The 22,650-nt window shown below is 41.9% G+C and overlaps 1 protein-coding gene and 1 long non-coding RNA gene across 3 annotated transcripts in view; one reads left to right on the forward strand and one right to left on the reverse strand.

The window, feature by feature from the left end:
- POLR1D (RNA polymerase I and III subunit D) overlaps positions 1-22,650 on the forward strand; it is a 43,797-nt gene that overhangs the window by 2,339 nt on the left and 18,808 nt on the right. The window lies entirely within an intron of this gene.
- Positions 17,476-22,650, reverse strand: part of LOC132002511 (uncharacterized) — a 229,634-nt gene continuing 224,459 nt past the window's right edge. For both annotated transcript variants that reach the window (XR_009399927.1, XR_009399926.1), the window contains exon 2: positions 17,476-18,870. This is a non-coding gene — a long non-coding RNA (uncharacterized LOC132002511). The remainder of the gene's footprint in view (positions 18,871-22,650) is intronic.

A 22,650-nucleotide genomic window follows, 5' to 3' on the forward strand; every position in this document is an offset into this window, starting at 1 on the left:
GAACCGCCTCTGAACTGCCCTGTTAATCTCATCAACCTTGTCTTATATCTGTTCTACCCCAACTTGACTCTTAATTCACCCTAAATCTCTTGTCAGCCTTTGAATCTGAGCATGGCACCCCCAGCACTCTATGCTCTGGGGCCTTTGTTTTTGCTGTTCCATATTCCTGGAACACCCTTACTCTGCTATGCCCTAGGGTAGGTAAGAACTCCTAGGTCAGACTCCCACCCTAGTTTGGACACTTGGATTTCATTTTACTCCTGCGTTTCCTGGTCTTGGATTCACTATGCTATTGTTAGTGCTTATATTGTCTATCCACTATACTGACTTGCAGCACGGTGCCTGATAGGTAGTAGACAATTAGAAAATACTAGCTAAATCCATGTCGTTTGTTAAGGGATGTAGCCTTTTATTCACTTCATTCAGACCTCTTTCTACCAGTCTGGCCTAGAACCTACATTCCTATACTCAACTTCTTCAGATAAATATATTTCTGTATTTATTGAGCACCTGGTATATACCAGGCCCTGGGATGGAACAGTATTGAATGAGACACAGACCTTCTTCTCCTAGAGCATGCATTATCATAGGAGTGAATTTTTTTTTTTTTTTTTTTTTTAACTTGGAAGTCTGTGAAAACAAATATAGGATCAAGATAGAAAACATGAAAGGTGAATCACCTTTTGGTATGGAAGTCAGGGATGCTCTTCCAAAGATTACAGGAAGAGAAGGAGCTAACTGCAAAAAGGACATTGTGTTTTGGTGGACTAACTATGCAAGGGTCTTTGAGGCAGAAAACTGGTAGTCTGAGGATTTAAAGATACTGAGAGATTTGCTTATCTGTAGCATGGTAAGCAAGAAGAAGGGCATAGGCAATGGATTCGGTGGGAAGAAGAGTTGGGGTGGTAAGGGGTTTGATTTTAAGTACAATGGTAATGATACCTGATACCCAGAAGGCAGAGGAGGAAAGGGAAAAACTGAGGGCAGGACAGTGCCGTGGAGGGATGATTTGAGAGAACTGTAAGAGTGTCCAGCCTGGAAGGGCAGCAAGCTAGTGATGGGCAAAAGAAGGTTGATTTGAAATATATTTTAGAACTGAATTGGTATAGAATTGGCAGATCTCAAGAATTGGATGTGGACAATGGGGAAATGTGATTCCCACTTAGGTTTGGGATCAAAGTACTGTAATGGGAAGCTTAAGAGGAAAAATAAGTTGAAAAGTGGAAAAGGTAACTGAACTCAAAAGCTCCATTCTGAATGTGGTAGACAGTGGATATGTGAATTGGAGGCCATGAAAAACATCTAAGCTACAGAGAAACTTTGTGAGTTCTTGCCATCAAGATGATGTAAATCCATAAAAATGAGTGTGATAAAAGAAGTTGGCCCAAGACTAAGCCCTGGGCAAGCTCAGCATTAAAGGCTGGGTATGAAAGTAGCAACCAGTAAGGAGACTTACGGAAAAACCAGTACTTTCAGAGAGGGAAAAAATGTTGAATGAGACACAGGACAGAAAAGTGGTGATTGGCATTAACGAGGAGGTTTTTGGGCACTGGACATGTCAGTTTAGTGCCTGAGAAGGCTAAACGTTAGCACTCGTTGTATAGAAAAAGGGGCTTAGTTTGGGTTTTCCACTCAAGAAAATACACTGGAGAGCTAAATGTTAGTAGGAGCAGGGAAGAGGGAAGGGCAAAGTCATAGTCCTAGGGTAGGGAGTATTCTAAACTGATTTGAAAGAGACTCTGGAAAGCCAGGGTCATTGTAAGGAAGTTCACACTTGAAAATGTAAGGAAGATCTACAGGGATAGGTGGAAAAGGATCAAAAATTTCTTTGCCTCATCTAAAATTTTGCCTCTGAATATTCCTGTGGGGATGGTAAGCAGGATTATTTAAATGAAGTTTAATACCTCTAAACCAAGACCTTCAGGAGATGAAAGCAAAGCTTAATTAGTGGACATAGGATGATGATAGTAGACTGAAGTAATTACCAACAGTACGTGTGGGAAACGCACCCGTCGGTGACTGCCTCCCCAGCTCATGGCTTCATTGCTCTTAAGAGGATTTCTCATCACTGATAATGTGGCTTGCTGGCTCGGTTCTGTTTAGGGTAGCCATAAACTCACAGGTTCAGACAGAACAACTTCAGAAGGCAGAGGGGGAAAGGAAAAAACTGAGGGCAGGACAGGCAGGATAACCCAAGAGCCAGGTGTGAGTGGGGAGAACCTGCATAAAATCTGCGAAATCTGAGGAAGACTGAATTACTCTGTAAAAGGATGAGGGACATAAATAGGAGTCAAATGTATTTATATAAACTGTGGAAAAATAACTTGATCAGTACCTCCGATTTGCTCTCTAATCGCTTTTCACTCTAAATAAACTAATATTAATGATTTAAAATCAGGAATCTTGTTCAGCTATAAAGCACCATGCCTTTTAAGGAGCCAATCATTAAATAAAATGATTACATACCAAAGGCTTTTAATATATACTAATTTGAGTACTTGCACAGCACTTTCTATTTTCAGAGCACTTTACAAACTAATTATTTATAAATTGCGTATAGCTATAACATGTAAGTGCTCTAATTAGTTGGTATAACACAGGTGCCTACAAAGTATCTGTAGTGATTTAAAAAAAAATGTCTACATAAAAAGTAGATCATTTAGTACCATTCTGATCAAAGATTGTCTTGCATTTCAAGAAATAAAGCATATCAAGTTCTATGGCACACCATTCCCCACCCTTCTTTTTGTCTCCTCGAAGCATTAAGATTGTAGGTAGTCCCCAGATCACTAGAGAAGAGTCATCTTTTCTGTTAGCATAACTTAAAGTCAGAGACCATCTCTGTAACATCCCTCAGACTGGGCTCCTAGGAAGTGGGCCCAAATCCACCAGTCTGCTTTCAAGTACTTACAAAGACCCAAAGCCCAGCCCTTTTGTCCTCAGATTCTTGGGGTTTTTTTTTTCCTTCTTTTTTTGAAACTTGATAAATTGTCTTGGTACAATTACTGTGTGGTCTGCAGTTTTTTTTAATGACTTCCTTCTGTACCTTGATTATTGTATCTCTGTACAGCAAATGTGATCCTAGTAGGGGCACTAGCCCTAAGAAGTAGAAGAGATAACAGTATAATATTGGACTGTCATAAAAAGCCTTATACAGTTTTGGAGCGAGGGCAGACAACAGGTATACACATGACAAAAAAAAATTGTATTTGTGATAAAGTGCCCTAACATATAATGTTGAGTAAGTATCATGCTAAACACAGACCGGAATGGGTGAGAGATGCTTGTGAAACAAGGACTGTTCCATGAGCACCTACTCTGCCAGCCACTGTCCTAGGCACGGTAGAGAGCAAATAAGATGGGTGTAGTCTGCAGCTCACTGAGTATTAAAGTTGGCAGACTTGTAAAATAAATAGAGTATTCCAGGATAAATCGTTTTCTCTTTCCCAATGTAAAGGAGCCAGTAAAGATTCCTGAGCCATGGAATACCCCAAGGTTTTTAATTTTTTTTTTTTTTTTTTTAATCCCTTGCCGGTGCAGAATGGATAAGTGGAAGGAAACTTTGTAAGACAGCAGTGCATTGGGCGACATTTCTAACAGATGTGATGTAAGGAGGGTGCAGTCTTTAATCTGTATGTGCATTTGTAATATATGGTAAAGAATATAGTAAAAAATACCAAGTTACTGGGACAGTAGGATATTGTAAGAGTTTTAGGTTGGCTAATATACATAGGGGAGTTGATTTTTATGGGCCCTTTTTTCTTTTTCCTTTCTTTTTTGTTTTTGTTTTTTAAGAAAAGTCTATCTTGGGAGCGGAAGTTGATGTGCTTGGGGTCCTGAATACTTTAGCATATGAGTTAAGAGGTTGTGGTGTTGGAATCACACTATCTGGGTTTTGGTATTGACTGTAGAGTTTTTCGCTATGTGACCTTGGACAAGCTGTTTGACCTCTTTGTGCCTAGGCTTCCTCATCTGTAGAATTGAGATAACAGTAATACTGATCAGATAGAGAGATACTATAGCTATTAATTTGGATAATATTTTCAAAGTTCATAGAACAGTATCTGGCCCATTGAGTATGTTCTTAATCAATGTTATTAATGTTATTATAATATGAATTGTGTCAAACAGGCTGGTTTCTTTCATATTTCTTCCAAGTGAAAACTGGAAAGCAAAACTCCTCTGTTATTTTTGTTTCCCCTAGCCTAGGACAAATACAAATTTGTGGACCCCTGTATGAAAGGTTATCAGTCTGCTACATCCATTGCTTTCAAGAATGATATTTTAAAATAGCATTCCTACTTATAGAGTATAGGTAGAAATCAAAGAGAAATTTGTGTTTCTCCTCTTTTCACAAAGAAATTAAGATAAAACATTCATAATCTTTCCTAAGCTTCAAGACAAAGGTTAAGCAGGAGGGAAAGCAAGTACTAGAGCAGATGGCCACCTGTTTGGGTGCTGCGTATAAAGATATTGACCGGAAGCCAGGCTAAGCATAAAATTGCATACAATAGAATATATTGGTATTGTATCTAATAATACTAATCCTCAGTAGATTCCAATATTTGTTACATAAGACATTTAATGTATTTCAAAAAGAAGAGCTGCCTGTGTGTTTTTCTAAGGCTACCATGCTGACTTGGGTCAAACCTCAACATTGTAGGTAATGCCTCAACCAATTCTATTAGAAGGATTCCACAAGAAAATCAAACTGCTAGAGTATGTAGCAGATGGAGACTATACTTGTGGCTTAAACAACAGTTGAGGGTTTGGAGTTTTCCTTTTTCAGGGGTGAAAGTGGCTTTCTTTCTGGGGCCTCTCTTTCAAGATAGTACTATATGGAAGTGAAGGATAGGGCCTCTAAAGTCAGAGGCCTGCTTTAAATCTTGGCTCCACCACTTTCTAACTTGTAAATACAAGACAGTATCTTAACAGTTCTGACCCTCAGTTTCCTTATTTATAAAATAACCAGCTTTATAGGGCTATTGTGAGGAATGAGTGAAATAAAGCACTTAGCAAATTCCTAGTGTAAATACTCAAATATTATCTATCACTATTGTATATTGATTATTGCTTAAGCCAATTGGTGGTGATTAGAATAGTGGCTTTCATAGTATTGGTTCTGTCTCATTATCCGTGAGAGACCTCAAAGCTGGCTTGTACCAACTGGTCTCTGTCTTCCCACATCATCACCTGTGACTGTCTGTCCCAGTGGCCTTCTCATATCTGTCATATCTGCCTAGCTGGTGCCCCTTCCAGAGCCTTGGCACCTGTCCTATACTTGCCTAGACTCTCCTCCCCTAAATCTTCACATGGCGTCTTTTCAAGGTCATTTACGCAGGGAAACATCCTTGACCACTGTATTACTTATCCATTAATGTATAACAAAATGTCCTAGAACTTAGTGCTGAAAACAAAACAAAACAAAAAAACATTTCTTACAGTTTCTGTGGGTCAAGAATCTGGTTGGAGCTTAGCTGGAAAAATCTGACTCATAGGATGCAATCAACGTGTCATCTGGGCTGCAGTCCTCTTGAGGCTGGGATGGGTGGATGATTGCTCCCAAGTTCACTCACTTGGGACTGCCTCCTGCCATTGGATCCAGCTTCCCCCAGAGCAAGTGATCCAGGAAGTAGAGAACTCAAGATGGAAGCTACAGTCTTTTTACACCTTAATCTCAGAAGTGACATCTGTCATTCATTTCTGCCCAATTCTGTTTGTTGGAAGTGAGTTAATGAAGTCCAGCCCACACTGAAGGGGGGATTATACAAAGGGTGACTATCAGGAGGTGAGGATCCTTCGGGCCATCCTAGAGACTGCTTAACCACAGCTGCCTTCTCTAAAACGACCTGTACACCTGCATACACCTACATCATTTTCTATCCAGAACTTGCTTCATTCCGAACTGACACTGTATTCTGTGTTTCTCTCTTTGTTGTCTAACTCCACTTGAATATAGGCTCCCTGAGGGCAATGACTTGGTCCTTGTTTGCCTTTGTATTCCCAGCACTTGAAATCATTCAGGCACATTCAGGCATCCATTAATATTTATTTAGTAAATGATTGACTGTGTATGATTGAATGTCAGTGTCGGTGTGACTGCCACAACAGGGAGGAAAAACTGCAGAGAAAGCTTGAGGATCTGTAATGACATTATATTGTACACTCATCAGCTGACGTGCACATACTCAGAGAGCCACTGAAGTAATAAGCCTTTAAGAAAAAAATTTTTTAGGGCGCCTGCCTGTGGCTCAGTCAGTAGAACATGCAACTCTTGATTTCAGGGTCTTGAGTTCGAGCCACACAATAGGCGGAGACATTACTTAAAAGAAGAAAGGAAAGAAGAGAAGGAGAGAAAGAAAGGGGAAAAAAAGGAAGAAAAAGAGAAGAGGAAAGGGAAGGAAGGAAGGAAGAAAATAAAGAAAGAAAACAAAGATTGATTCTTGAGTGAGGCAAGGAAGTATGACTGTCCTGTGACTTCGATGGGAGGAAGAGTTGCAGTGATTAACCTCTTAGCCTAAATAAGGGTGGTTGTACTTTATAATCTGTTTCATTTACGTCTTCTCCCTATCCCTAAGAGCTTTTGAGATTGCCAACCCTTACCACCTTTTCCCATGCTACATTTCTCCTATTGGTCTAAAGGAAGAGGTAGCATATTTACCACTTGAAGGTGATCAAAGGACATTTTTATTTCACAGTGACAGGAATATTGGAAGGATGGTCCTGATTATCCTGGAGAACTTGTGTCCACAGAATTCTAGTGGAGCCAGAGTTGTAGGATTATTGTTTTGGGTACTGAGATAGAATTCTAAGGGTTTGCTTTTAAGGTATGCTGTTTTGTTGATAGCAGATACTATATCTGTTTCCTGATTGGCTGTCTGATAAACCTATCCCTTTATTATAAGTAGCATTGCTTTGGCAAAATACAGAGTATGGGCATTTTTTCCAGCAACTGTTTTAAGTCCTGCTATGTCCTAAGTCCTAGGAATGCAAAATGTATCTCATTTGGTTCCTGAGCCAAGTATTACTGAACTGCTGAAGGAAAGGATCATTTCTTCTAACTCTTCCACCTTCCTTAAAATTGTGGTCCCTCCTCCAACACTCTTACCCTCAGCATTTTCTTTATATAGCACTTAATGCCTTATAACATCTATAGAATTTACCTGTTTACTGCGTCTATTCTATACTGTCTATTCTTACACACACACACACACACACACACATACACACACACACCGCCTTCCCTAGTCACCACCACCATCGCATAAGCTCCACAAGGACAGAAGTTTTGTCTGAATGCTCACCGCTGTATCTGGAGGCCTTGGCCCCTAGTGGATGCTCAAAAAATATTTATCAGATGAGTAAGTAGAAGACCGACTCCGTATTTTTTTTCATTGAATATTCTAAGAGCTTAATTTTAATTTGAAAGGTTAAAATAATCTGTAAGCTTTGGGATTGTCAGGGAGGAGACAGACAAACCTAGGAATTCATTTAGGCAAAAGACGTTCCTGAGTAAAACAGGCAAAGATTAAGGGGTGGCCTGCACTGTAGGACCCAAGTGGCTCTTATGGATGAATCTACCAGGCGGTAGGTGGGTCCATAAAGGTCGCCTAAGCAAAAAAGAGCTGGTCGTGTTATTTAGACACATCTAAGAAGGTAAGGCTTTGGATCTGGAAGGCCAGATTGGCAAGTGAATACGTCTTACATTTGTGAGAACCGACTCCCAAGACAGCCACTGTTGGCTTTGCAAGTACATACCTACTGCATGGTTTCAGATTTAGGGAGTTCACAGATGAGTAATATTTCCCAAAATAAAATCTATCGGGTGAACTCTGTAAGGTTGCTTAGGTTTTATTTTGCCATTGAAAATGGACTTCGCTCACTTTGATAGGAAAATTGTCAGGAATCTCAGTCTCTATATGGCCTGAGAGCCCATGAAGGCTTCCAGGTGTGCCAAGCAATGAACTCAATTCCGTTTTGACACTTTCTCCCCGAATCAGAGATCCCTGGTTTGGGACTTAGTCCCACAGACTGTGCCCCCTTGCCTCACCCTACTTGTTATGCCAAGCCTGAGTCCAAATGATCACCTGTGCTTCTAACCTGCTGGCTATAAATTGGAGGTCCCTGCAACTCCCTACTCAGTTTGCTAGAGCAGCTCGCAGAACTCAGAGAAACATGTTCTTCGGTTTATTGGTTTTTTACAAAGGATACAGAACAGCTAGATGAAGAGGTACATAGTGTAAGGTATGTGGGTCCGGTGTGCAGTTTCCGTATCCTCTCTCTCCAAGGATCTCTACCTGTTCACCAATCCGAAGCTCTCTGAACCCTGTCCTTTGGGTATTCAAGGAGACTTCCTTAAGCATAATTGATCAAATCCTTGGCCTTTGATGACAGCTTAATTTCTAGCTCTTGTCCCTGCCCCAGAAGTCAGGAGGGGTAGGACACCCAGCCTTCATCTTTAAGTGACCTAGGGGCTTTCTAATTCATTTCCATAACCAAAGACCCCTTTATTGCTCTCTTCATTTAGGAAATTGCAGAGTTTTAGGCACGCTATGCCAGGAACAGATAAAGACCAAATATTTATTTCTTATAAATCACAATGTCACAAGTCCATAGAAGATTGGACTTGGAATCTTCAAGGAATAAGTGGACCATTCTATAATTTGACGTCTGGTGTGCCATTTTTTTACCACAGTAGCTCCTCCATAAGATGAGCAGACTCTTAGAGTTTTCCCTTGGATCCTCATGACCAGCTCTTAATTTCTCATCACCATACTTGCTGAGTTAAAAATGGGATCTCAGAATCAATTTTAACTGGAATTCAGTGAGTTAAGGATCACATGTCCTTAAGATTCCATAACTAAAATTATTTCAGATCCTGGTTTGCTTGCTTACTCTGTTCTGCATAGTTATGCATAAATCCTGGAGCTTGGAATACTTAACAGGATTTTTATTCTGAAGTGTTTAATATAAAATATAAAATGTAAGCATCAATTACCACTTCAGTCCCTGAAAATGAAGAATAAAGAGTATAATCATCCCGTTCTTTATGTGTCAAAGTAAATGCAATGGATTTATGTTGTACATCAGATTTTATAATCTCAGCCTTCTGGACTGGGTTATACAAATTTACTCCTGTTCATTTCTTTATTTACATGGCAAAGATCGTACTTTGTTCTCAAATGGATGGAGAAAACTGGAGTGTCTGATTAGACACCATTCTGCTCAAAATGTCTGTCTTTTGAAGTGTCAGCCTACAGGTGTGTCACCGCCTGCTGCCCAGACTTGCAACGAGCACGCCAAGGATTCCCTTCTATTTTCTTGTTCTAATAAATTGGTCCCCATCCGAGAGCAGTGTGCTTTAGAACAAGCCAGGACAGGTGGAAGCCAACTGGGCTTATCCCTAGCCAAAAGCAGATAGCCAAGCAGACACGTAACCGTGACTGTAAAGTAAGATGATTGATTGGCCTAGCCACGTGGGAAAACCAGTTTACTCTTCCTTCAAGGTAGTGTTTTCCCATTTACAGGGAAGGAAACTGAGGCCTGGAGAAGTAACCAGGCTAAGGGTATGTGGCTAGTGTGTGGGTATGACCTAAGACAGCCTGGTTCCTTAGGCTCAGCTGCTCATGTCTGTGATGATGCCTATGTTACCTCCCTCAGGTACATATGAAAATAACAAAGCTTCATCAGCATATGCTACAAAGAGTTCCATTTCAGAGAAAAACTGTGGACCAGTAATTCGTATTTATTTCCAAGTTCAGGTGAAAATCTGATGGAAATGAAGCTGTTCTTCGTATATCTTTTTTTTTTTTTAAGATTTTATTTATTTATTTGACACAGAAAGAGAGATCACAAGTAGGCAGAGAGAGAGGAGGAAGCAGGCTCCCCGGTGAGCAGAGAGCCCGATGCGGGGCTCGATCCCAGGACCCTGGGATCATGACTTCAGCCAAAGGCAGAGGCTCTAACCCACTGAGCCACCCAGGCACCCAGCTCTTCATTAACCATGGAAAAAATCAATGAGTTAGAGAGTATCTGGTTGGGAAACCAGATACGGATTGACTAATACTTGGTTTGTGAAAATATCATTTTCCATATTGTTACATTTCATTGGCTTTATCTTTATGTTCATTTTAACTGTTTAATCCGTGTTTTACCAAAGCAGAACTTCACCATCCTGAAAATGTAGAAAACATCTTCACAGATCAAGTGAATTAAAGGTGTGTGTTAACTGAAAGGACTGTGGATGTAGAGTCAGAAAGGTCTGGGGGAGAATCAGGTGTACCCTTTAACAGTTGTCCTTGGACAGTCAGCCCTGGTTACCTAATGAAAAGGGAACAGTAACTTCAAGGGTTCTTCTGAGGGTCACTGAGATAAAGTATTAGGCTATTAATCATTATGCACATGATAGATACTCTTAGATAATATATGTGTGTTTCAGTTAACACACAATTATCAATACTATATAACCATTTTTTTAATTTCTTAAAATAATACCTTACATTTGTTCAGTGCTTTATAGTTACAAAGTAATTACATGTGTGGTTTTATTTGATCCCCATAACAACTCTGAAAAGCACAGTGGACATATCTTTATTTTACAGATATGTAACCAAGCTCACAGGATCACTGAGCTAGTGTGTGTCAGGACTAGGACACATCCTTTTCTCCACTCTGTGGTAGCTGCTTTGTCATTTTCTTATGGAGACTTGAACATGTCCTTGATTTAGATCTAGAAAGGAAGAACTGCATACTCCCTCTCTGAAAGCATTAACAGATGGAGTAGGGAAGGTATAAAGATAGAACAGTTACCTGGAAATTCCATTCAGTCTGGGTCCTTCAGGTAAGATACCCCACTCTAAAGCTTGAACTATCTAGAATGTTGTTTTTGTGGTGTACACACTCACTGGGAAGTTACCCACCTGCCCCGGTTGCCTGGAGAAGACCTAGTTCAAGAATGAAAGCAATGAACTATTTGCAAAGCCCAAGAACCCGACCACTGGCCTTCTTTTTATACATAGGATGGGGAGCTTTTATATAATTTGTATCTGATCATGGGTTTCACAGGTCCTTGCTGTTTGAGGTAGTTCTCTTCTAACTGGTTCTCTGCTGTCTCCTGTTAGCCCTTTAAAATCTCTCCCAGTTTCACCAGAGGGCTTGGTTAGCTCTGTCCAACAGGCTGATCTATTTTGATATCAAGTATGTGGTATATAGGAAATTTCCTCTGGCTCTACATAGGAAGATAGAATTTCCTTTATGTTATCTGGACCAATGTAATCCTTCCACTTTTCATCAAAACAGAATAATACAAGGGATAAAAATGAATATTCTTTACAGAATAAAAATGAAAGGAGATACTGAAATTAAAAAAATGTTTTGTTTTGCCAAATTCAGATCCTGAAGCGAACTACATTGTCCCTCCCAAGAAACACTGGTACAAAGAAAGCCCTTTAATACCACTCATCTTTTTCATTCCTCACAATGCATGAGCAAGCCAGGCCTTAATCTCATTTGACGGAAGGAAACACACTCAGAAGGGTCATAACGTGCCCTGGAACACCCAGTTGGCTGGTGGAGCTGGCGCCCTCTGTTCCACTCCGTTTTCCAGCATAAAACAGGGGTTTGCATATTAAAAGGTTTTGATCTCTCATGCTTTGAAGTTAATAATTTAGGTAATTTTGTGTAGGTTTTCGTTTTTATGTGATTAAGCAATCATAGCAAATTACTTTAAGAAATATTTGCCAGACACAGTGAATTCCAGTTGAACCACTCCTGAATCCCGGCAGGACCAAGTTTCCCATAAGGCTTTGCTGGGCGGGGTTCGCTCTCTGCGTGTGTTTCAGAACAGGACTGCAAACAGGCTGTAGCACTGGGCTGGGGTTAGTGCAGCTCTTTGCAGTGTTGGTCTCTAAAGGCAATGATCCTGGGCGAAAACATCCTAAGTAGAGTCTATCCCCTTCTAGCTCCTATCAGGATGATGGAGACGTGCCATCTTCAGTTGGGGGTGGGGGGTGAGAAATACTGATAATTTTGAGGTAAATTTTCCAAAAAAAAAAAAGAAAAACATAACTATTTAGTTTTTCATTTTGGTTTCTTTCCTTCCGCATTATAGTAAACAAAACCTGTAATTATCTGAATGTGAGGCCTCTCTGGAACTAATACAGAATTTTAGTACATGGCCCTACTTCTCTCAAGCGAATGCTAAGGGAGAATTGTGAATTTGGGGGTTTGATATTTCAAGTGAGATGCGGAATTAGGTTCTGAGCCTTTGTATTGAAAACACAGTGCCCTTTTCTGTAAGCATGAGAGTACATCAAGACTTTGGGAGCAGGCCAAAGTATGCTGTTTGGATAATCAGAGAGATCTGTCTCTCTCTCAGAATGTTCCCCTGCAGCCTCAATCGGTTACCCATTCGGTGTATAGCTCAGTTCTAACCTTCACTAGCACGACTCCAGCCATTGAGCCGGCAGCTGCTGCTCCATCCCCCAGGATGGCTTGCATGCCAGGAATACACACACTGACTCTAGTAGGTGCAGCTCCTTAAAAGCATAGCAGTAATAAACGGACAGGACCACGTTTACGACACTGATTTGTAAAACACGTAGTGAAATATCTGTACCAGAACATGCTTTCCTGGTTCCCATCTTGGTTAAGGTCATTACGAGCAAGTACTTTGTAGGTCTGAATAAGGAAACGCTCCTCCAATAGTTTGCTGGGTCTTGAGGGTGTTGTGCTAGCTGGTATCACCCTGAACGGAACCATTCTTGTGGCTGTTGATCTCTTGTTTGTATGGTACCATATGGACCTAAAGCTTGGGTGAGCTGGCAATGGCTTTTTTTCTGCTTTGGGCCTTTCTCCTGTAGCTCCTAGCCCTCCCGTGCTGGTGCGCTCCTCCCTTTTGGGGACCTCCACAGCCTTTCCGGTGCCCCCTCCAGGGTTGCTCATCTCACCATCATCTCACCATCTGTAGGGATGCGTTTGGGGGTGGGGGGTGGTGGAGCTCAGCACCTTCTCCCCGCTACAGGGGAAGCCACTCCGGGGGCTTTAAGGGGAAGTGTAAAACCTTACTTGCATAGTTCTGTGGTTCGGGCAGTCTTGTTTGGGGAGCCGTCTGAGTACTTAGAACTTCTTAAAAGGTATTCCTCAGAGAGACACTACTGCCAAAGTTAGGTTCATCTGTGGGCCTACCGCTAATTCCATTAACTACTACATTATAGAAATAATGGAATTTTTCTCCCGATGCACTTGTCTGTACAATAACCAAGAATTTTTTTAAATTGGAAAATGGGATTGGAATTTGCCCTGTTTTACTTAAGCTCCTTGTTATATAAATTAGCACCTGAAAGACAACTTGAAACACTGGAGGGTTTGTGAAGAGTCTAGAACATACTGATCGGTTTCAAGAATTTATTTTTACATGGTAGATTCATGTACTTAGTTACCAATGTAGAAAATATCAGTGTCCGAGTGTATATGTACCTTTTTTCCTCCCAGAAACTCACTGTGCCAGTTTTGAAGGGGAAACTACTATATCTCTCAAAGTACTCTTTGATACCTAGTGTGAAAGATAAGGGAACACGGCGGTCAAGAGGAAGCCCAGGGGGAAAAAAAAAGAGGAGGCCCAGGGCCCACAGTGTGCAGACGTGAGGAAAGCACACTGCTCTGGGCTTCTTGCTCTTGTACAGGCTCTTCATGGAATCTTGGCCCTTTAGGCTAGACTCTGCCTTGCAGCAAGAGACCCCAGGGCAAGAGACGCACTAAGCCAGTGTCCGTGCCCATGAAGTGCAGGCTTTCTCTTCCTCTGAATTCATTGTGCATTGCTGCATTTCTAAGAACTAGAGGTATCAATAGGGTTTCTTTCCATTTAATTCCTAAAAATTGCTTAATTCCATGGATACCAGGTAAATTTTTTTATCTTGCCGTGCTACTTAAAGAGAACAGTTTCGCAGGTGTGTTTTAAAATGAAAACACTTTTTAAAGATCATGAAATGATTAGGAAATCCTACACTTTCTGGAACTTTCTGTCTTCATTTTTTTCCATCCCTTGGCTCTTGGCGCTAAGTAGAGTTCATGGTCACGTGTTGAACCAGACACTGAGGACCTACAAGGAGGGGCAGCTGATTTTCCAGCAGATTACCGCAGCCCTGCCTGCATAACTGCAGGAGATAGCTTTAGCGGGCCAACCGGACTTTCTGCTGTGGAAGCATTGTCTGGGCCAGTCTGCAGAGAACTGCAGATCACTTGTGTGAAATGGAGCTCCTTTGGATTAAGACAGTGATTTACAGACCACGCTTGTGGTGAGTTGGCTTCTCTGGTATGCAGCGTATTATCGAAGGATGGCATGCCAACTTCAGCCCTCCCTGAAGAAAGCTGCACAGGCACACTTCAGAGACTTTATACTGTAATTTTCTCTTTTGTACAACTGTTGTGGCTTGCTTTCTTTTTTGCATTTTGAATGACTATTTGGTGAGAGTTAGAATTTTATGTTATGTTTGGGTTTTTGTAGCTTTCCACCAGGTTTTCCTCTCCTTTACCAAAGTCATGCAGCAGCCGTGTTAGTTTTTCTTTGCTCTCATGTTGGCTCCCTTCCATGGCCATATTTCTAGAACACTTTTTTTTTTTGCAGTTTTCTTTTCATCAGTTTTGTTCTTCAAAGCATCCATTCTCTTAAGGAGATAACAAAATGCTCTCATTGATTAAAAGAATTCAGTAATAATTTTGACCTTAGATTCTTTCGATTTATTTCTCCCTACTAATATTTCAGTGTGTGTAGAGTTTTTAACTTAACATTTGCCCTACCAGAAAGATATGCTGCTGTTCCTGCAATGGTAGAATTCATGGGCTTTTCTAGTTAGAGTTCACTGTTTTCTAAGTTTGTCCTCCACTATCCCTACCCCACCTCTACAAAGTTTTTTTAGTATGAGATCTTGATTTTCTCTGTAACATAAAATTTACCATGGCACATATAATTAGGTCTTATGATATAAACTGGAAAGGAACCCTGTATTTTCTGCAGGTGGCTCCTTAATCAGGATTTAAGAATAGGAAAACAAACAAACAAACAAAAACAAGAAGAAGAATAGGTATCTGTAAAAGATACTTAACTACTTTGAAAATGAGGTCATTTCATTTTTTCTTTTTTTTTTTTTTTTAAGATTATTTATCTGACAGAGAGACACAGTGAGAGAGGGGACACAAGCAAGAGAAAGTGGGAAAGGGAGAAGCAGGCCTCCCACCGAGCAGGGAGCCCGACGCAGGGCCTGATCCCAGGACCCCGGGACCATGACCCCAGCCAAAGTGACTGAGCCACCCAGGCACCCCGAGGTCATTTCATTTTGAGGCCATTCCTATGGTGAAGCATCTTATGACCTGAGTGATAAGGCTTTCCTCTAAGAGCTAAACTAGTAAGAGTCAGCCCACATATTAACTGTTAATTGAATTGGTCATCTCTCTAGAATAGTAACCCATACTCGGAAGTCACCCTATAATGGAAGCTGTGGAGATTTAAGAATGTCAAAGTTGAGGTAGAAGGTCTGGAGTGTTACCTTCACTACAACAGTTCTTGTCAACTGAATACAAATCAGTAACAGTAAAATATTACAACCTTCCCTTAAATGCCTCTCTTGAGCTTCTTGAGGGTTGGGAGCATCTCTTCTAATAGCGTAGTGTAAGAGTTAGCTAGTTAACGAAGATCCTGGGCCCCAGAGTTCATTTCCCAGGCCCATCACTTACTGGCTCTTGGGGCTCTTTTACTTACTTTCTCCTGGCCTCTTTCTCAGTAAACTAGCTGTTACACAGAGGAGCTGTGAGGATTGAGTGTAAGACACATGGTATGTAGTTACTGCTGCCATTATTACATTTCATCATAACCCCAGAGGTGCATATTACATGCTTATTATACCTTGAACCTGGGCAGGAAGGTAGCCCCATATATCACAAACACACGTGGTCACTAGGTCGCTCTGTCACTAGGTATCTGGCCCTCAGTGCCATTCATAACCCGGGAAGCATGCACCTCGCGTTTTGACTTGGACGCTTGAATGGAAATTGGTGGGTTGCGCCACTGTTGACTCAGGCAGATATGTCTTTGGCGTACAGGAAAGATCTGGGCTGCAGAAGGTGTTAGAAGAGAAAAGACACATTAGCTTGTTGAATGTCCCCAGCATGGATGCAATACACTGTACCATAAGATGTTTCCCAGCAGTGCTGTGCTTCCGTTTCCCTGCTTGTCACGGCTCTGCAGGTTCCCGTGATTTAGTGCAGTGTTAGGAAGGCTTCTACGTGGAGGCTGAATGACATTTGCAATGTTAAACCATATGACTTGTATATGCAAATGTATAGGTTTATATAGAGCGTACACGAAGTTCAATATTGATTCATTAATCATTTTAGTATTTTGCAGGGAGATTTTAAAACATTCAAAACTTGGGTTTTCAACTTTTTACGTTATTAACATATTAAGGTAGTTAACCTTTTGGTAAATGTATTAAAATGTTACCCACACTAAATGCAGTTACATACTGTTTTTTAATACTTTAGATTATTAGAACAGAATAGGACAAAATTTATGTTCCTGGAACATAATTTATGGGGGCATCTGAGAGGCTCAGTTGCGTGAATGGCTGCCTGCAACTCAGGTCATGATCTCGGTTGGCATCCTAGGATCAATCCCACATCCCCGCTCCCCCAGGGGAGTCTGCTTCTCCCCCTCTCTCTGACACTCACTTCCCAGTTCGTGCCCACTTGCTCTATTTCTCTCCCCCTCTCTCTCACTTTCTCTCTCTCTCAAATAAATAAAATCTTTTAAGAAAGTAATTTATGGGGGCGCCTGGGTGGCTCAGTGGATTAAGCCGCTGCCTTTGGCTCAGGGCATGATCTCAGTGTCCTGGGATCGAGCCCCGCATCGGGCTCTTTGCTCAGCGGGGAGCCTGCTTCTCTCTCTCTCTGCCTGACTCTCTGCCTACTTGTGATCTCTCTGTCAAATAAATAAATAAAATCTTAAAAAAAAAAAAAAGTAATTTATGTAAAAATCTTAATTTTAACTGTATAGTGATTTTACTGAAATCAAGGCAAGAAAATAAATTTTATGGAATAAATACAGTGTCTTTATGTATTTATCAGTGTCTTTCTGTATTTATCCAAATATTACCAACTCATAAACAGAATTATCAGTGTGTGCAATAAGTTAATACTATCATCTCTGGTATTTTTCTGACTTTCAATCATTTAGAAAAACATAGCTTTTCAAAATTATTTATTTATTTGTCAGAGAGAGACACAGCGAGAAAGGGAACACAAGCAGGGGGAGTGGGAGAGAGAGAAGCAGGCTTCGCGCTGAGCAGGGAGCCGGAGGCAATGCTCAATCCCAGGGCCCCGGGATCATGACCTGAGCAGAAGGCAGACACTTAACGACTGAGCCACCCAGGCACCCCCACATATTTCTTTATTTTAATTGTAATGAAGGTATGTTTAAAATGGTAGGAGGAATGAATATATTTATTTAATAGCTTTTAGCTTGTTTTATAACCTGTAAATATTTTGAAATAGGGTCCCTCAGTGGGCCTGAGAAAGGAGTGGTAGTAACATCTTTTGGTATGGGGCAAACAGGAGATCAGGAGAGTCCTGCAGAGAAGCTAACACGTACTCCAGATGGCTGGTGACAAGCCCACGGACAAGGACGTGGCTGGCATGCAGAGCGGCTGGGACAGAGTGTGGGGCCTGAGCAAAGCTCCACCGTGCACACGGTGGCAGCTACAGGGCTGCCGTTGGGCTGAGTGTCCAGCCAAAGTAGGTTCTAGACCCACAAAGTGAAGGCCCAGGAATGTGGTAATCCCACCGGCCACATCTCACCTGGCAAGGCCTTGGGGAGACCGGCCAGTAAGCCCCCACCACGGTCTCCGTTAGCTTGCTCAGACTCCCAACACTGAGTACTTCTATTTCAGAGCAGTTAGCATCTCCGCTAAGAAATGGAGTTTAGAGAATGTGAACAGAGATGAATGAAGTGGGCTTTGCTCATTCACGTATTGACGCAAAAGAATATTAGAAGCCAAACAAAAGTCATTTGTCTGTGGTAGCCCACAAAGGGAAAGGTGTTTTCCAAATAGGAAAGCTTGCTGAGATGTTCAAGCAGCCCTAGAGGCTGTCTATCCTGATGGGAAAGATTCCAGCTGTGCCTCGTTCTGAGCAGATTCGGCTTCTCAGGTCCACATCTAGGCTTTTCCACCTCGGCCTGATGCTCCGTGCTTCCCGGGCCGCCGTGCTTGTGCGCTGCTATTCACGTCCGGCTGCCGCCAGAGATGGCTCAAGTCACCCATGGCCATGGGCTCCTTTCATTGAATTTCTTTGCCCTGTGACACATGGTCTCACTGCCGTGCCTTCCTCATCCTCGTCTTGTCTCTTCCGTCTCCCCCAGCATCTCCTCCTCGGCTACACATACAGCACTTTTCCTCTTAAATCCTTGCTTTAAATCCGCACCCGAACCCGTTCATCCTGCAAATCTTAACTGAGGACTAACCATGGGCCAGACATAGGGAAAACTAGAGTGAAAAAGACCAGTCTCCTGACCTCTAGGAGTCTGGTCAAGTAAAAAACACCTCTCCTGTGTCTTGTGCTACTTATCAGAATACTTCGATCCAAATATTTCATCCTTATAGCAACCTTGTAGGGTTACGATCATCAAAGTAAAAAGCAATCCACGTGTTTGATTTTTCCAGCATTGCTTAAAACACTGCTTCTTATTTTCTGGTATATGTTGGCGTGAAACCATCAAGTTTTGTTAATCCTGGATTCAGATTCGTGCTCCCCCATTGACCTCTGGTGTTTTATCAGCATAAGTTGTCTTGACAAATGAAGGAACTTTTCTCGTAACTCTTCCTGTTATGTTAAAAATAAATCTTAAATATGTTATAAGTAAATATTGAGGCTCCCTCCCCACATTCCCTAGGTAATCCAGTATTTATTTCTGATGTACCCATACCGGTCTTTATTTGATGTACAGCCCCTACTCTAAGCCTCCACAGGGAACGCCCTCACTCACTGTGCTTGTCACGTCACAGAGCATGTGCTTGATGGAGGTTAGCCAAACTTCACATAATCGACAGAATTAACTTCTTGGGCTACCATCTTTTTTTTTTTTTTTTAAGATTTTATTTATTTGATAGAGAGAGATCACAAGTAGGCGGAGAGGCAGGCAGAGAGAGAGATAGAGGGAAGCAGGCTCCCTGCTGAGTAGAGAGCCTGATATGGGACTCGATCCCAGGACCCTGAGATCATGACCTGAGCCGAAGGCAGCAGCTTAACCCACTGAGCCACCCAGGCGCCCCATTGGGCTACCATTTTTTAACAGAAATAATTCTTTTCATTTCCCAAATGATCTCAGTGCTCCTATTGAGTTTTACCTTCAAAAACCTTCTCCACAATTTGAATGTTCTTACCTTTCTGTACAGCCGATAGGTGAACCCAGACAATTAGATGTTTTCTGAAATTAAGGATAGCCTGAATTTCTTCATCTATATCTATAGTCAAATTACTGAACAGTACAGAACCCACATATTATCGGGTGGTTTCTGCCAATCCACTCAGCAGCTAGTTAGTGCTGACTGATTATGAGCTGAAGGCAGATGTCCAGCAGGGAGCTGAGGCATCTGGCCCTGTATTTTTTTTTTTTATCAGTGTTCTATGGTCTGACATCAAATCCTTATTGAAGATCAAGTAAATCGTTCCATTTTTTTTTTTTTTCTTCAAAACTTACCACTCCACGGGAAGACACTGAGGTTGCTATTAATAAAGCTGTTTTTAAATTTTGCCCAATGCCTTACTATATGTGGACAGCTTGGGCATGAGCTGCTGGCCTTCCGCACTGACCATACACTGGGCCTGGCGGGGGCCTTCTGGTCAGCAGCAGCCGAAGGCATCGCGCTGGTTTCTGCCCATTTTCCAAGTCTGTGTGCTTATTACCAGGTTATGCTTTTTGAACACGAGACCCTCCCCTCGTCTTATTTCAGACGCTTTTCCCGTCCATCATGTGACAGATACTGTACTCTTGGTTGATCAAAGGTAACTTGTTTTTAGTAACTTTTTTCTTTTTTGGAACTATAATTATACCTACAGAAAAGGGCACAAATCCTAACTGGATAGCCTGATAAACTGTCAGAGTTAACGCACCTATGTCCCCAGCTCCTCGATCACAAAGCACAATGTTAGCCCCACGGAAGCCACTTCGGACCCTCTCTGTCCTTCTTCCCCGCTCTGTGTCTTTCTTGAACAACTACTTGATGTTTAGCTTTTCCAATTTTCTTCCTTTAAAGATCTAGTTTTCTCCTGTTCTCCATTATTTAATTTGTCAACTCTCAAATCTCTGTTGTTCCATTTCAGTTGCCTTGGTTTTCTCGCTCCCCTTGCTATAGACCGATGGCGTTCGTTAACTCTCGGTTGATTTATGTGAGTAAAAAGAAACACAGACCCAGATAACTCAAAACTAATTGGCTCGACTTTGGATTTTAAGATGATTTTGCACCAGATTTGCCTTCCCACTTGGCTTCTATTTCAGCTGCTATTATCATCCGTTCACATTCCTTAAGCATCTACCAGCTGGCTAATGGAATGAACAGGCAGGCCTGAGGAAGCCCCGCAAGGGCGGAAAACTGGGGGGAGACAATGCACACGAGGGTCGTGGAAAACTTAACTGCATTTGATTCCTGTGCCCAGAAAACAGTCTGCTTAATGAGCTGGCTTTCTTGGACTTCTTGTTTGCATCCAACTGTATATCCTAATATAACAAAATTTGTTTTACAAAGAAACCTTTAGGATGTTGAAGAATCTAAGTATAAAAATTACCCAGAACTGAACTGTGTCTCAATAATTGTTTACTTGCCCAAGTTCTCTGAATACTTAGCGCTTCCGTATTCTCCTGCTGTTTGCTTTTCCTGTATTTTAATGCAGCTGACACTTGCATTTCATCCTCTTGTTAAATAACTATCTTGTTTCTTGGGGTTGATGTTTCATAATCTTTAAGGATTTAAGCCTCTGTGCCAATGTGCAGTAGAAGCTGGCTTTGCTCCTTCCTTACCCAAGAATCATGAGCCAGACTTCCAGGAGAAATAATAGGGGCCACAATAAGTTCCCTGAAGAATTCCCTGACTTTCAGTTCTTCTCCCCTGAATTTTGAAGATGGTGTTGTTATTGCTGAGCAAGTGCACAATTGCTAGGAATCTTTCTTTTCCTGTTTGCAAGTAAAGCCCTGCAGACGGAGCTCAGGCAGGAGAATTTGGGGTGGGAAGTGGTAGCAAATGCTCAACATTCTTAGGACAAAATAGTGCAGAGTCCTTCCTTCCTCCGCCTCTCCGGTTCTCCAAGTGAGTGCAGACGCAGCGGCAGCTCTGTTAGGCCTCGCTTCCCCCCTTTATCTTGTTTTTTGCCTTTAATGATTAAGGGGAAACATTCCTCAGGGCTTGCTGTGCAAATGTTTGTGGAGAAGATCAGAGGACATGTAGCCTTTAAGCATGTGCAGGGGGCATTTTGTTTGGTGGGTTTTTCTCCCTCCTCCACTCTCTGTCCTTTCCCCTGCCCCCTCCCTCTCCCTGTCCCCTCTCTCCCTCCCTGGTCCCCTGTCCCCTACTCCTCCTCCAGGATTACTAGCAGTGCTGCCTTAGACAAGTTAGGCAGGGTACCACTTTACTCAAACTGTAAACTAGTCACCATAACTATGTTGTCCTGTTCAGATAGGATGGCACTTTGCCAACAGTAAAGCTCCATGCCAACGTTACATGGTGTTAAACCAATCACAAATACCAAATTTGATTACACTCCAGCTGGGGCAGTGGGGCCCCACCTCCCATGCTTGCTAGGGACTGAGCGTGCCCCTCTCTTCTGTCACAAGTGAATTCCTTCTACCTTGTCACCCTTTCTCATACCTATACCTTCTCTTCTATTTGACTGTGTTTATTAAGTCAGATCTCTGAAATCATGGCAGAGAAAGCTAATGACAGTGCTGGAGATGGTTTTACATGAAATCAAAACTATATAAACATCAACTTCTGGAGCACCTGGGTTGGTTGGGTGTTTGCCTTCTGCTGGAGTCATGGTCCCAGAGTCCTGGGATAGAGCCTGTGGGGAGCCTGCTTCTCTCTCTCCCCCTGCCACTTCCCCTGCTTGTGCTTGCTCGCTTTCTCTCTCTCTCTGTCTCTGTCAAATTTTAAAAAAAACAAAAACAAAAACATGAAAGTCTTGAAGGTGCCTAGATTATGGGCTCGGGATCTCTGCCAGGTCTTAAATTGAATATTGTTTTCTGCAGATGTGCAGCATTTCAGCTGTCTTATGACACAAATGGGCTTTTGTGGGCTGGTCCAAGAGAGCTAGGGAAACATTTTACCATGGATTTTATGGGAAAATGCATTCTAGTTTATTTGTGACTGACACACAGTTTGTTCATAATTGGGGAGCTGCCCAAAAAGCTTTTTCCCTTAAGATTTTTTCACTTTCTGCCGCCAGGAGAAGAGATCTAAGTATGGGCGGATCTAAGTATGATGGGTCCCTGCTTTTATTTAGAAACTACCACACTTACTGATGGGAAGGGGGAGGAGGTGTTTTGGGAATATTTTTACCCTTTGATTTTTTAACTTACATCTGTGAGGGTGAAAAAGGATCTTTGGAACT

This window comes from Mustela nigripes, chromosome 15 (genome assembly GCF_022355385.1).
Source record: "Mustela nigripes isolate SB6536 chromosome 15, MUSNIG.SB6536, whole genome shotgun sequence".
Taxonomy (NCBI): Eukaryota; Metazoa; Chordata; class Mammalia; order Carnivora; family Mustelidae; genus Mustela; species Mustela nigripes.